The following is a 16,684-nucleotide window of genomic DNA, read 5'->3' on the forward strand; positions in this document are numbered from 1 at the left end:
GCGCCGGGCGAGGCGGCAGGGCGAGGCAGTGCCATGCTGCCTTTGTGCAAAGTTGGGCGGCGGGAGGCGCGCCGCGCGCAGGGGCCCCGCACACCCGCGACCGCGCGCAGCCGTGGCTGCTGCTGAGTGGCGGGGGCCCCCCCGCTCCCCCCGGCCCTTGAAGGCGGAGAGAGCTCGCGTCTCGCTCGGCTTCAGGGTAGGTTCTGTGTCGTGAGTGCTCTATGCTATGAAACTTCTCCGAGCAGCCGCTGCGGAGCCCCCACCGCCCCGGCCCCAGCGGGTGGCAAGTGGGGGCCCCGGGCCGTGCCACGCGGCCAGCAGCGCCCCGAGAGAGAGTTGTGGGACCGAGCTGCTAGGGGGGCCTCCCTCGCCTCTCCGAGAGGCCAGGAACCCTCCCATCAGAGGCAAGCACAAGAGATTTCTAGGAGCGCCCGCACAGCCGCACCCCTAACTTGGAGCTGAGAAAATGTACAACAGGCACCCTTAGCAGGCTGGCTGCGCCAGGGAGGGGGTGGTGCCGCGCCGACGAGAAGGCGCTTCCCCTTCGAAGGCCAGTATGGGGAGGCCGGGCGGGGACCGGAGGACCCGGACAGGGGAATACGCTAGCCCCTTTGGCGCTTGCACCCTCTTGAGAGTTGAAGGGCCAGCCCACAGTCGCTCCCCTCCCCTCCCCCGCAACCCCGTGTCTATGGAGTCTGTTGTGAGTTGCTGTGACAACAGGAGGAGCTGCCATGAGGGGCTTGCAGAGCACCTTACCTTGTCTGTGTGTGCTCAGCTTTGGGGAAAACAACCAAGGGGTGATGTGCAGACAGGAGAATCCAGCCCTCTGCCCCCCGAAAAGAAGTGGAAGGCAACTATGTAGAAATATATCATTAGATCCTACTGTTAGCTGCACCGTTTCCATCCCCAGCAGTATCAAACATCTCAACTGAGGAGCAATGTCAATATTTAGACTTGGACAAGCCAGAAAGTTAGAAGGGAGCGCCAAGCACAGGGTTTTGACTTGGCTTTGCACGTTAGCACACAAGCTGTGCCTTTGGAGCTGACTGTACACAATTGCTGGGGGCAAAAATGCATGAAGGTTAATATATACACAGAAGCACCCAGATCTAGGAAAATCTAGGAAGTTGAGACCAGAAGAGTCGCCCTGACTTTGAACTTCCCCATCCTGTGCTGTTCACTGAGCCTTGCTGAACTCCAGCCAGACGCTCAGCTTGAGATTTCACTGGTTTGGGGCTCCCCCACCCCCAACCGCTGTGGTGGTGTACGTTCTACACTAACATACTCTAAACAGAAAAAAAAAAAAATACCGTTATCAGTGGTTTCGTCTTTGTGTAAATCCTCTGACGAGCAGCAGATAGTAAATAGTCAATAGGCTGTGTTTGTTTGGTCTTAGCAAGCCTTAGACCTTTTTAAACATACTCTGGTAAGTTTGTTTACAAACCCTATTTAGAAATTTGGAACTACGTTTCATTTCCAGTAACCTTGTAGATGCCTAAGAGAGTCACTGGTTGCTAGAAAATAAACACAAGCTCTTTTCAGTATAAATAATGTCTGCATTCTGCTCCACAGGTGGAGTGGGCAGTAAATTATTATATTAAACACGGTTTCCTCTGAGATTCCTAAATCATATTTGGACATATTAATGGGAAAAAGGTTTAACCAGTTGATCCCAGTGCAGAAGGCTTTGGAAAATCATTAGGAAGCAGGAATATCATAGTCAATATACTAATTTTACCCATTATTGTTTTCCCAGAGTTTGAAGGTAGTGTAAAATTTTTTAAGTGCATAACACAGGCTGTGTGATCACACAGGTGGAAATAGAAACACATGTAACAGTTTGATGTTATTGGCTCAATAATACAAATTATAAGCTATAGAAATACAACAGGAAAAGCCAAAATTGTTTGGTCTTTTAATTATGATTATATTGTCTAAAAATGCTATTTTGAATAGGATGACCACATCTGTGACTTCTGTATTGTAAAATGCCTGTAAGATTTTCATTGTTATCTATCGGTTTGTGGCCAAATGTTTTTAGGGTTTTGTTTTGTTTTGTTTTGTTTTGTTTTTTGGTATTGTCCCAAGAGCTCAAAAATATATTTTCGCAAATCCTGCAAAATGTTAACCTAGCTATTTCAGGATGTATTTGACCCAAAGAAATGCCACATTAACACTGGCACTTAGCAAAAGTAAAGCAGATTCTTCCCTTTCTCGGGGGGAAAAAAAGAAAACAACGTATGTTGAAAATTTTAGTGGCTCCCCATGTACTCCTGGCAGGCAGTAGAATTTATAAAGTATTTCTCTCTTTTATGTAGGTAAGTCCAGCTGTGAGCAGAGTGTTCTGTTCTTCACTTCCAGCAAGCCAGGTCAGTGTCTTTGTGCAAACCCATGACTATAGGTTGGTAACATCCTGTGTCTAATTTTGAGCATGCATTTCAGAACAGGTTTCTTAATCATTTGTCTTTTAAAAATTTTGTCTTTGACTTTTTTATGGACTCAGTTATGAATGTCATAAGTTCAATGATTATTAAAATTATTGCTTACTCTGGGAGTACAATGGTACAAATATGGGCCTCAAACCAGTTTGTCCTTCATACGACTTTTTATTTTTCACTTTAGGCATCAGAATGGTGCCCGCGGTTGAGAATACTGGGGATCTGGATGCTTGATAATTGAGGGTTTACTTCTATCCTAATCTTAGCACTCTGGGGCTGGAAGAAACTTGATATAGTAATAATTGACTTATTGAGCATGAATCACGGTTCAGGTAATGTGCTGCATTCTTTATGTTAATATTCTTATTCTGCTTCAGAAAGAAAAAAAAAATCTCTGGGAGGTGAAACCACTGTCTTGAGTCCCAAACTATAGGTGAGGAGTTGGAAGTTTAGAGACATTAGATAATATGTTCAATTCTTACTTCTATTAAATGGCACAAATAGGATTTTTAAAAAAGTTTTTGTCTTACTCTAAGACCTAAACTCTCTAGTTGAAAAATTGTTTTCCAGTAGGGAAACTGAAGACAAAGAAGGTTAAGTGACTTGTCTAAAATAGCTTGGTAATTACTAGCACATATAATAACAATGGCCCAGTTGTTGCAAAATAATAAATTCTATTCTCTTAAGTAAATTAGTGAAATTATAAGTATTCTTGTGTACTTTCTGGCATGACACTGTCAAAGATATAAGAAAGTTTTTATTGTGGGGTCTCTGGCCTTGAAGATTTTATGGAAGATTTAAAAGGCAAGATGTTAAACATTCAGGTATGCAACAATAGAGAATAAATCAAGATTATACTTGCCAGAAGGCTGAATTGGGGATCAATGGTACATTTATGAGAAGTTCAGCATTTTCCACTCTGTGGAATTACTTTGCAATTCCATATATGCATGAAAAAAATTTCCAAGCACATTTTTTTGTCTGGATAGATGATTAATCGGTGAGAGTTTGGGAAAGGACAGAATGTAGAATTTCAACCCAACAGGGAGAGATGATGTAGTCATCCAGAACCGCTAAATTGCAGTATCTCAAACTCAAAGATGTTATTGCTTCACAAGCATGGTAACCCAAAATTGTGAGCTGTTTGAATCTGCACAGCATCTTTGAGAAAGCATAATTTGGCATGACATTTAAAAGTACTGGATTTTTCCTGGAACCTCAGTTTGTCTGAAAGGCACCACGTAGATGGATTTGGATACATAATAGATAAATCCTAACCAAAGTCCTGATAACAACCAAATATTAAGCAAGACTTTTTCAGGTTTTGCCTGAATTAACAGCCTCCTCTCTCTTCTGTTCCCCTACTTCCCTTCTCCCCTCTTTCTTTTCGTAGAGTAATTTGTAACAGTTGTTAATCCTTCTTAGCTAATTTTATATAAAGGGGTACTAAAAAATGAAATGAGGAACAAATTATTAAAGCAAACCTTAGGATATCATCTTTTTTAATGTGCTGATAACCCCCACTCAAGCTAATAGCTCTAAAATCTTAATTAGTGAAGATATTTTTTAAGCATTTAAAAGGATATTATAAGCTGTCCTATAACACGTCTGTCCTGTAAAAGTTGTTATGTAATGGATCATTACAAAATAGGTCACATTCTATAACAGCAGTATTATTATTGGGAAGATCCCATTACAGGCCAAGACCTCATCAACATGATTAGTTGTGATAATGGTACATAATAAAAATATCAATAAAGCAACCATAAATCTATAAAGCACTAAAATTATACTTTGAATCATATAATGTTATGAACAAAAGAGATCTAGGAATTAGCGTGGCATCTCTAATAATAATCATTTAGCAATCATTTGTTTTCTCTTTTGAACTTCATAAGGCTTTGGTTAGTATGCATGACTTACCTCTTTAAAAATGGCTGGAAACATTTGAAATTCTGCCATTTTTTGCTCAAGAAAACAGAGAAATGTTTAAAACTTTCTCTTGGTCTTCCTTTTAGAAAACAGGCCGTTCACGTTTCCCTCTGGCTCCATGTTTTAGGGTTTAAAGAGCATAGGTGATTTGAATGTGGTTCTTTTGCTCCTCTTTTCTTCTCTGCCAGGCTTCCCACCAACATCACAACACCAAAACAAAACTTGGAGAGGGAGGGAAAAATGAGTTCCAAAAAGTGTGTGTAGACAAGGGTAGGAGATGGGCGAGTGTGTGGGCAGCAGGGAAGAGGAAAAGGAAAGGGAAAGCTTTTAAGGGAAGGGTCAAGAGGCAGTCACTCCAGTGGATGGGATATTTACAGATTAGTTATTTGTTAGCATCATAATTTTTTTATTTTTAGTTTGTAAACAAATAGAACCCACTTCCTCCTCTTCCTGGCACCTTTTGTTTCTTGTGCCCATAGGACAGAAATTGGAAAATTGGCAAAAAGACGCCAAAAATGATGGATGTGTGAGTATGACTGCCACTTTTTCCAGATGTCCCAGGACACTCCTGTCTTCAGATACTTTCTTGAGCTCTGTCATCAAATACATCAGCATGCCTCTGATCAGGCTTTATCCACTAAAGAACGAATTAGCAAGTTTTACAAAGAAAGCGATGCCAATAGGTCTAGAAGAAAGCAATTACATGTCTCCACTCTGCACCTGAGTTTACTTATTGCATAGACACAGGTTAATGGCAAGTTCCCAGCGTTAATGAGGTTATGATCTCAGGTTCCGTCTCTCTGTGGAGAAATTTCCTTTGAATTGGTACCCAACTGTAGACCAAACTCCTAGTGACTGCTGTGATAACAATAAACTAGCATTTATGCCCCTACTAGATGCCAAACACGTTAACTAAATTACAGCTAATATTCATTATCAATTCCAATTTTACAGAGGCAAGAAATGGAACTCAGAGATTTTAAAGAACTACTAGGAAACAGAGCTTGGATTTGCACCCAACGCTGTCTAAGAACTTGAATATATATTTGCTCTAAACAAACCCCCCCACATAAAAACAACACTTTAAACCATTTCATTCCAGGTTACTCTTGCAGATGTCGGAGTATAGAAGTTATTCTTCTGGGTTTGTTTCTACTTTGTAAATTTTGTATTTAAATTTGAACTAGACAACATTTTTGCCTGGATAAATTGGCTAACTGCTTAGGTCATTTTAAATGTATTTTGATGGAAGTTGTCACAATCTTAAACGGTTGAGTCATAGAGAGTTGAATCATGGAGCCAGGAATGTCCTTATTAAGGATACTTAGCCCAACCTCATGTGGATTGAAAACACTGGCACCCAGAGAAACAACGTAACTTGACTACTCTCATAGTTAATAAGTGACACAGTCTGAACTGAACCCAGGCTTCCAAGTCCCAGCCAGAGCCCAGTTCCATTACATAACACTGCCTGAAAAGTGCCAAGTCTTCTAAATCTTCCAATGTAGCCTGAAATACAACTAGCAAGTATGATATACATCTGAAACCCAAGGTACATCCAGAAATGCTGATAAGAGAATTCCAGTCGTGTAAAGATATGGTGGGTACTAGGAGAAACCTCACTTATCTTCAGTGGTGCTGAGATAAAATAGTCTTTTTCTCTTATTCAAAACATAACACCCTTCTAAGCTGTCTTTGTTACATAAACCCTTCCAAGCTGTCTTTCTTAAGTGATCTGTTCGACGCTTTTTCATTTTGACCAAACTCTGGCATTTCATTAACTATGCAACTTCGGTGAAATATGACCTTACTTTCCTCAACTGTAAAATGGGAACAGCATCCCCTCCCCCCTCATGCATGTAAAGCACATAGTAGGTGCTCAATAAGGGTTAGCTCTCTTCTTAGCCTTCCTAGAATATCTCGAAAGAAAGTCTTTTAACATATTAGGCAGTTGTATCATTTTTGTCTCTAAATTTACTGGAGTCATTTGAATTCTGATATTGTAAGGAATGGTTATAGGAACCTTTTTTTCTTGAGCACAACAGGCCGAGTGGTCTCTCTGGGTTCCAGTGGCCCAGTCTCCATTACACTTGTTTTCTTCACACCCTAAGGTTGCCAAAGTTTACTTGCATTGAATTATTTTATTGCCTTAGTTTCTGCTGCAAACGAATACCAAGCTTCTCTTGCAGATTTGTGGCTCTCATTTTCTTCCAGACACTGTTCCTAAGTAGCTAACGTGTTTTCTACATGGAACTTTGTATCTCAAAGCCACTATTTCCAGCCAGATAACTAAGAAATATTTCCAGAGAATATTATTGCCAGTAGAAAATTTTTGCTTTCAATTTTGAAACGTGAGACTTTCCTACCTTCATTTCAATTCACTGTAGTATTGAGTATTTGAGGTATGCTGCTCCTGTTTTTTCTTTTGTCACGTGTTGCTGACTGATATATTGATAGGAAAAGCATAAACACCACAATTTCCCCATTTCATCTGCAGCACTTGATAACTACCCTGGCCTAAATTACATCACTGGGAAGTGTTTTGTGCACTCCTCTCCCCAGCTGCCACATTTTGTCATGTGGCACTTGCTGCCCTGCTTTGGACTTTTGGAACCGAGTCCTTGCCAACACATCCAATTCATCACATACGCGGAAGAAAGCTACTGCTTTGATATTTTTTTTAAATACGTGTACCTGTTCTTCCTTTTTTAGTAATAATCCAAATGGCCTAGAATAGACTATATTATCCTGGTGGTGCAATTTCACTTTTAGTATTTGGTAAATGCATATTGCAAGATGGATGTCCTTCTTCAAATTTAGAAGTAGCAAGTATATGTCTTTCCCAGTGCTATGAAGTGGCTGAACTGGGGCTAGGTGCTGAGAACTCACCAACTGCTATATTGACCTTAACCTTCTACTAATCTCAAATTGATTATATGTAAGTTTTTATTTTTACCAAGGAATTAATTGCTTTTAGAGCTGTGCTCAAGCTTTCATGTGCATACAACAAAAATGGGCATCTTGTTAAAGTGCAGATTATGATTCAGTAATTCTGGGATGGGGCCTGAGATTATGCATTTCTAACAAGTTCCCCATTGATGCCAGTGCTGCTGTTCCGTGGACCACACTTTGAGTCATGAGGTTCTAAAGAATAGTGGTTACTATATCTTACGCTGAAATTCATGCTTAATAGGCCATAACCACACCACCTTATTTTATTTGCTTGTTTCTTAAATCATAATAGAGTCATGGAATCTTAAGCATAGGAGGGATGTAGGCGGTGATGACCTGGTAAATAAACCAGCTCTCCTGGAAAAAAGTAAAATGCATGTATGTGCATACGCAAATTGACATAAATTTTAATCACATAAAGAATGTGTAGTACACACTTTACGAATAATAATAAACTCTATAATACTTGATATTATAAATTCAATATAGCCAGTTGGGTCTCACAGAATGCCTTTGTTGTTTTTTGCAGAACTCTTCTATCCATAGGCCAACCTATGTTGCAGTTGATTAAGGGATGCAGCTCCCATATAAATGCTGGCAGGTATTTTCCTGTATGTTAATCAGTAAGACAAAAGTGAAACATCAAAGACATACGTCAGAACTCTACTCATTCATCCATGGTGGAAATCACTTCCTTGCTGAACCGGATGATAAATTTTAATACTGAAAGAACATTTTTCAAATGTACTATTCATAGTGTAACACCTACACATATAGCACACTTTAAAGTTTAATCTCCATTATTAACACTGTTAAATTATTTTCTTAGATCTAGAACAATAAAGCAAGCACGGATTGGTAGTGGCTGCTGATTTCTGTGGTGTAAATATTCTCACCATGACCAATTTCAAGCTACTGATGTGGCTGAGCAGAGTTGGAAAGAGATGATGCAGTGTCACACCATTATATTGTACTTTCACCATATAGATAAAATTGGCATGAATAGCCTCAAAATATAGTTAATAGTAAATAGAAATAACTAGAAAGTGATGCATTTTGAGTACTTATTATCTTTGTTTTTAGTGTAGTTTAATTGTAAATTTATATAATTTAATTTTTAATACTGGCACTAATGGGCCTGCAAAATTCCTAAAAATTTAACAACTAGTTCTTGTGGGCTAGTAGGGGCTGGCTTCTGCACAGATCATATAGATCATCTGGTGTAGTGACTCCCAACCTTGCTTTACACTGAAATACCTCAAAGAACTTAGAACCTACAGTTTTAGTAGATCCATGTTAGGGCCCAGGAATCTGAACTAAAAACGTTTTTATTGAAGTATATCTTATATTTTTTAAAAAAAATTATAAGTATATAACAAAAAGTTTTCCTAAATTGAACACACTCACATAACCAGCACCTAAATACAGAAACAGAACATTACCAGCACCCAGAAGCCCTTCTCAAGCCCCTATCCAGCCACTACCCAATCAATGTAACCCTTGTCTTGACTTCTAATACCTTAAATTAGTTTTGCCTGCTTTTGAACTTTGTATAAATGAAATCATATCCTATGTATTCTTTTGTGCCTGGCTTCAATATTATGTTTGTGAGATTCATCCATAATGTATGCAGCAGTACTTCATTCATTTTTAGTAGTGTATAATATTCCATTGTATAAATAGTCTTCAATTTATTGTTTTTAATCCATTTTACTGTTGATGGGTTGTTTCCAGTTGTTGGCTGTTTTGGATAGTGCTGCCAAGAACATTCTTGTACAGATAGCAGTATGCAAAACAAAATAAATCCCCCAGTGAGTCTAATGAGCAGCCAATCTAGACTGCCTTCTCTATATCTTCCCCTCCTCTCTATGTCTCATATAACATGCCCACGGCTGTTGATCCTTTCATGTGAATGTACTTTTAAAACATAAGCAATGAAGCCCATGTGCTTCCATTCATTAAAGTATGTTCTCCTGGCTCTTTACAATACATGTTCACCAGCTCTCTGTTTCATCAAGATATCTGCATTTGTTCTCTCTAAATAGTGATGAGATTTGGCCTCACTTCAGTAAGCATGGGAGAATAATAGACACAGTGGACATGGAGCCAAAGGCTAAATTTGGCAGCTGATCATTAAGGCTCCTGGAAAGAGGCTTCAAGTAAAGGAACTTGTTTCCCTTTGTGTATATCAAACAAAAGTCAACAATGAACCGTTATATCAGATTCTAATATTCTTTAAACTCTATTTATTTGAAGTAGACCAGGGACTCTCTTCTGACATGACTACTGAAATCTCTCAAAGTCTCATGTCTTGATCTGGAAAGATTAGAGAATGTTTTCCCATGGTCTTGTTCCTGTACCTAGCATTCAACAGGTGTATCCTTGTTGCATTGTTCTATGCTGAGGGGCTATGTAGGTTTTGTGGTTGGGCCTATTGACGTATTAGTTCCTTTGATATAAGTAAAGGGAGCTGAATAACCAGGAACTCCAAGATGATATATTGATGAGTGGGACGTCTGCTCAGGATTGAAAAGAAGGTTTCAGGAGCAGCAAGCCTGTTCCCTACCATATGAAAGGCAGTTCACATAAAGTTCTTAAGGTACACAGAGAGAAGGTCAAGAGTAGATGTTAATTTCACATAATGAAGGAAGAATGTTTTCTCACACACGAAGATATTTTATTTCCTTGTTTTCCTAACTCCTTGCCCTCTTTTTTGTAAAATTTCTTTATGTCACAAAGAACACATGTTCACTACAGAAGAGATGGAATATATAGATGAGAAAAATGAAAAAAATTAAAATGAATTATAATCCTATCCTATAAAAAGATGTTGGCATTAATATTTTAGTATATCTCTATCTCAATCTCTTTGTGTGTATTTAGGCACATAATTTTTAAGGAGTGGTGTTATTCTGTAAATTTTTAAATCTTTTTTAATTTAAAGATTGTTCATGAACATCTTAATATAACAATGAGTGTACTCCTATAACACATTTTTGATGGACATATATTAGTTTTTCTTTAATCCATCTCCTGTGTTTGGACTTCTAAAGTTATTTTTGTTTCCACAAATAGTGATATGATGATGAACATTCCTTTTTTTTTTTTTTTGACAGATTCTCACTCTCACCTAGGCTGGAGTGCAATGGCGTGGTCTTGGCTCACTGCAACCTCCGCCTCCTGCCTCAGCCTCCCGACTAGCTTGGACTACAGGCACGTGCCACCACACCCAGCTAATTTTTATATTTTTAGTAGAGACTAAGTTTCACTATGTTGGCCAGGCTGGTCTCGAACTCCTGACCTTGTGATCTGCCTGCCTCAGCCTCCCAAAGTGCTGGGATTACAGGCGTGAGCCACCGCACCCAGCCAATGAACATTCTTTAAATGAAATCTTTTTCTATACATTTATTATTTTTCCAGGAATAAAACCTTAAAATTGGATGAAAGTTATGACATTTTAAAGTCTTTTGCCTTAAAATTTCTAGTCGCACTCCAGACTGGTATCATTTTCCACTTCCACAAACAGTGCTTCATCCTGCTTTTTAAAATTGTACAATCTTTCGTGTAATAATTTCTACCTAAAGTTGGAAGGTATAGGAACATGCCCTGAAAAATACTAGCTAGAAACTATTCATTGTTATTAGCCAATAACTTCAAATAAATAAGAGATCTTAAGAAGTCTGGTTAATTTTCCACCAGCACTTTTGCATTTATGGTCTAACGTTGCTGTGAAAACCTGAAAAAAGTTTCTTGTTTGCCTGAATCAAAGCATAGCCTAGTCCTAACGAGCATATGATAGTCTCATAAATGTTTACATACAATTGCTTGATTGTCATTGTATCAGAAGACCACAGCAGGTGGTCATGCTGCTGCTTCAGAAGCTAACCTGGTAACATCTTTAGAGAATGCTTTCAATGAGTAACTTACTACGGAAGGTAGTGGAGACTTTTCTTCATGAATATGGGTTTTTAAACACCCATAGTCTACAGCCTTGATATTAGCTTTCTCAAATGAGTGCTTAGTATATCTCTATCTCAATCTTTTTGTGTGTATTTAGGCACATAATTTTTAAGGAGTGGTGTTATTCTGTAAATTTTTAAATCTTTTTTAATTTAAAGATGTATAGTGAACATCTTTGCCATCTCTAAAGACTTGACCAATATTTTGATTATTAATTCTTGACAAAGCTTCTCGATCCAGCCCTTAGCTGAGCCCCACCCCCATGAGGACGATAGGGCCTCCAAAATCCATGTGTAGAGTTTCTTGTTTCTTTCTTTTTTTTTTTTTTTACTTTAAGAAAGTATTGAAGTATAACACATAGAGAAATGTATGCAGATCGCAAATGTACAGCTTGATGACTTTTTGCAAACTGAACATACCTATGTAAGTGGCACCTAGATCAAGAACCAGTACACCACCAGTGCCCTACTTCTGGTCACCACCCCACTCCACCCTCAGTGTGTTTGAAACACCTCACATTTTATGTCCAGGGTAAGTCCTTCATTTACAGAATTCTATGTTTGCCTGAACCATTACTTTATATGAGCTAGCTACTGTTAGCTTACATCAAGGTGTCTCCCTTGCCACTGAAAATGTGTAGAAGTCTGCCTAAGTAAAGATTACAACGTTAAATTTGGGCACTGAGTGTACATCAATATTTATGTGTTTGTGATTTCCAGGTACACAAATACATACATGGCATGCATACCAACAAATCTGGAACTACTTTCTTCTTAATGAATGTAAAACTGAATTATGCTATATTGATCTAAGCTTAGAATATCTTTAACTACAATTGATTGCCACAGAATATTTCATGTGCCCTGTTTCCAGTTTTTTAAAATTGCTCATTTCAGTTACCATAAGTATTCCTTTTGAATGCTCAAGATTTCAAAGCCAAGAATTTTTCATCTTCTGTTTGAGATAGAATTGTATGTGTTTGTCCTGAATATCCACAGCTGTCTTTTTATATGGTTCAATTTCTGTGTCTGATACTCAGAAAAACATCATTTTGATTCCTGTGGGGGTTTTTTTATGTGAGAGCTTGAGTCAGAGAAAGAAACAGGTTTAGCAGGCTCTCTATGCTTTATATATACATACAGTTTTGAAAAAACAATTTATGTGTTATCAAAAATCATGTATTATTATTGGGTTGTATAAGTGTACTCTTAGCAAAAGTGACAATCAAGGGTTATACTTAATATACCCATTAGTTTTTTAAAAAGCTAAAACGTCTTTCTCATTATAGAAGTAATATGTCTAAGAATATTTTTCAGCCATAAAAAGTAATGGAGTAGTGAAAGGTGCTACAATATGGATGAAAATTGAAAATACTATGCTAAGTGAAAGAAGACAGACACAATAGGCCACATATTGCATGATTCCATTTATATGAAGTGTCCAGAATAGGAAAATCTGTAGAGACAGAAAGTAGATTCGTGGTTGCCAGAGCTGGGGAGAACGAGAATAAAGAATGACTGCTAGTGGGTACAAGGTTTCTTTGGGGGATAATGGAAATATTCTGGAATTAGATCGCAGGAATGGTTGCACAACCCTGTGAATATCATAAACACCACTGAACTGTATACTTTAAAAGAATGAGATGTGTAGCGTGTGGATTTTATCTCACATTTTTTTTAAAAAGTAAGACGTGCATTGTAGAAAATTTGGAATCAAAAGAAAAGTAGAAAATGGCAGGAGCAAGTTATAGCCTCATTGTCCAGCAACAATTACTGTTGCTTTCTAGTGTATTTCCTTCCCGTTTGTTTTGTTTTTCATGTATTGTTGTTGCAGAGGGAAGACGTCAGTGTTGCTTCCTGTTACATGACAGAGATACAGTTATTAAATGTTAAATAGTCACATATTAAAATCAACCCAACCCCCTTAAAAAAGGGCAGGTCCCAAGAAAGATTCGTTTATTTGTCGGAGGGAATAATGGATGGGAATGCAAATAAGACAAGCAGAGAATGATGGCTAGCCCTGTAAGAAGGGATGAAGAAGAACCTGAAGGGAAGAGATCCCAGGTCCTGAGAGGCAGAAAGACAGATTTGAGCAGTTGCCATGAAAGGTGAGACTCCAGAGGGAAACATTTCAAAGAGACTTTTTTAGGAGGTTCACTGTAAGATGCATAATAGGTGAGGTAAGCCATGCCTCTCTATTCATAAGCAGCTACATGGTTCACAGCTTTCTAAGAATCAGTTTGTGTTTCTTTCTGCTATGTCACTCTGCTAAGACAGTGCTTCATGTGAATGCATGAGGCCCAATTTTATTTGGGTTGCACATACTTATTTACTGTTGTTTCAGTCGAATGTATTTCACATTACTATTCCACACTTTCCCCTCAATAATATCAGCATTTCTCTGGATTATTGCAAACTCATCATAAGCATAACTTCTATGACAATCTTAATAGATAAGACTTACTGATGTTCTCTTGATACCAAGCACAGAGATTGAAATATTTCACAAGCATTATCTAATATAATCTTCACAACAACCCGTGGAAGGAGATAATTATCCCCAGTTCACAGATAAGAATATAGAGGCTCCGACAGATTAATTTGCCTAAAATCACTTAGCAAGTATCTTAATCATTCCCTCACTTGTCATAGGTTGTTTTCATTTTTTTTCTTAAAGATGTGGTAAATATATTTGCTTTTAAAACATTTCCCATTTATAAAATTATTACCTTAGATGGATATATTAGAAAGTATTTTTTTAATTTCCAAGGGTTGAGATTATTTTGTTCATGTTATAGAGCTTTTCCTTTCAACTGTTTCATTTACTTCATTGCAGCCAGAGAATTTGGTTGACAACAATTTACACTTTGAGGGATTTGGGGCCTTATGGCCCAGTATGTGGTCAGCTTTTTAAATGTGCCAAGAACACTTGAAAGAAAGCTGTCTTTTTGTAGGTTTAAAAAATGTGGGATATTTATTAATTTAGCCTTAGTATTTGTTATTCAGATCCTCCATGTGTTGTTTATTTTCACTTTCTTAATCTGACATTGGTTTATTCTGATTTTTTGTTCCATATATTTGTTATTGTTGTGAATTTCTCCTTATACTTAAAAAGTTTTCTTCATTTTATTATATGCTTTTTGGTCTATGAAGGTTCATGTTACTTCTATTATGAATTGGCCTTTTGTAACCTTCTAGATTATCTCTGGCAGATAATTTTTCTATACCATTTTGTATCTAAATTCAAAATAACTATGTAGGATGATCTTACATTTTTATTGGCTTTGGTTTGCATAGTTCTTTAAAGCCTGGGTACCTTTTGTTTGTCTGTTTTTAGTATTTAATTTTCAATTATCTCTAGGTGTTTTCGCTAGTATCTTTGAGCAGTTTCCTTAAGGGAACTTGGGTTTTTGACCTGAGTCTTTGATATCTAAGAACAACTTTATGTTGCTTTCATATAAATATCAGTTTGGCCCAAATCAGAAATGTATTATTATGTCCTTTTTCTTTCAAGAATCTGTTTTTTTAATTTTTCATTTTCAATTATTATGGATGCATGTTAGTTGTCCATATTTATGGGGTACATGTGATATTTTGCTACAAACATAAAATGTGTAATAATCAAATCATGGTAATTGGGTGATATGGTTTAGTTCTGTGTCCCCACCCAAATCTCATATCCAATTGTAATCCCCACATGTTGAAGGAGGGGCCTGGTGGGAGGTGATTGAATCATGGGGGCAAACTTCCCCCTTGCTATTCTCATATTGGAGTTCTCAGGAGATCTGGTTGTTTAAAAGTGTGTAGCACTTACCCCTTTGGTCTCTCTCTCCTGCTGCCATGTGAAGACATGGTTGCTTCCCCTTCACCCTCCACCATGATTGTAAGTTTCCTGAGGCCTCCCAAGCCATGCTTCCTGTACTGCCTGTAGAACTGTGAGTCAGCTACACCTCTTTTCTTTATAAATTACCCATTCTCAATTCTTTATAGCAATGTGAGAACAGACTACTACATTGGGGTTTCCATAACCTCAAGCATTTATCATTTTTTTGTGTTAGAAACATTCCAATTCCACTCTTAGTTATTTTGAACTATACAATAAATTATTGTTAATTTACTATAGTTGCCCCATTGTGCTACCAAACACTAGATCTTACTCCTTCTATGTAATTGTATTTTTTACCCACTAACCATCCCCTTTCTACCCCCTTTCCACTACCCTTTCCAGCCTCTGCTAACCACCATTCTATTATATTCTCTACCTCCATGAGCTCAAATTTTTTGGAGCTCCTGTATATGAGTGAGAACATGAAATATTTGTCTTTTAGTGCCTGGTTTATTTTATTTAACATAATATCCTCCAGTTCCATCCATGTTGTTTCAAACAACAGGATTTCTTATCCATTCATCTGCTGATGGACACAGGTTTATTCCATATCTTGGTTATTGTAAGTAGTGCTGCAATAAACATGGGAATGCAGATATCGCTTTGATGTACTGATTTTCTTTTTTTTGTTTTGGATATATACCCATCAGTGGGATTACTGGATCATAAGATAGTTTGATTTTTAGTTTTTGAGGAACATCCATATTGTTTTCCAAAATGGCTGTGCTAATTTGCATTCTCAGCAACAGCTTGCAAGGGTTCCCCTTTCTGTACATCCTCACCAGCAATCATTATTGCCTTTTTCATAAAAGCCATTTTAACTGCGGTGAGATTATATCTTATTGTAGTTTTCACTTGCATTTCTCTGATGACGAATGATGGTGAGCATTTTTTCATATGTGTTGGCTATTTGTACATCCTTTTCTGAGAAATATCTATGCAGTTCCTTTGCCATTTTTAAATTGGATTTTTTTTCTGTTGAGTTGTTTGAGCTCCTCATATATTCTGGTTATTAATCCCTTGTCAGATGGGTAATTTGCAAATATTTTCTCCCATTCTGTGGATTGTCCCTTTACTTTATTGACCGTTTCCTTTGCTGTGCTTGATGTAATCCCATTTGTCCATTTTTGCTGTGAGATCTCAGGAAATCTTCATCCAGCCCAATGTCCTGGAGTGTTTCCTCAATATTTTCTTATAATCGTTTCATCGTTTGAGGTCTTAGATATAAGTATTTAATCTATTTTGATTTAATTTTTGTATATAGCATGAGACAGGCATCTAGTTTCATTCTTCTGCTTATGGATAGCCAGTTTTCTCAGCATCATTTATTGAAGAGACTGCCTTTTCCCCAATGTATGTTCTCAGCACCTTTGTCAAAAATAAGTTGGCTGTAAATGTGGGAATTTATTTCTGGGTTCTCTATTTTCTTGCATTGGTCAGTGTGTCTGTTTTTATGCCTGTCCCATGCTTTTTTGGTTACTATAGCTTTGTAGTATGATTTGAAGTCAGAAATGTGA

At 37.7% G+C, this 16,684-nt stretch overlaps 1 protein-coding gene across 8 annotated transcripts in view; it reads left to right on the forward strand.

Annotated features, from left to right (window-relative positions):
* Positions 1 to 16,684, forward strand: part of RHOBTB1 (Rho related BTB domain containing 1) — a 131,666-nt gene that overhangs the window by 56,950 nt on the left and 58,032 nt on the right. For 4 of the 8 annotated variants that reach the window (XM_055352046.2, XM_055352048.2, XM_031015433.3 and 1 more), the window contains one exon: positions 2,319 to 2,369. The gene's annotated coding sequence lies outside the window, so the exon portion shown is untranslated. Of the gene's footprint in view, positions 1 to 78; positions 197 to 2,318; positions 2,370 to 7,851; positions 7,924 to 13,147; positions 13,390 to 16,684 lie in introns of those variants that run through there. The other 4 variants (XM_031015432.3, XM_055352050.2, XM_031015434.3 and 1 more) reach the window with 4 other exon arrangements.

This window comes from Gorilla gorilla, chromosome 8, assembly GCF_029281585.2.
Source record: "Gorilla gorilla gorilla isolate KB3781 chromosome 8, NHGRI_mGorGor1-v2.1_pri, whole genome shotgun sequence".
Lineage (NCBI taxonomy): Eukaryota > Metazoa > Chordata > Mammalia > Primates > Hominidae > Gorilla > Gorilla gorilla.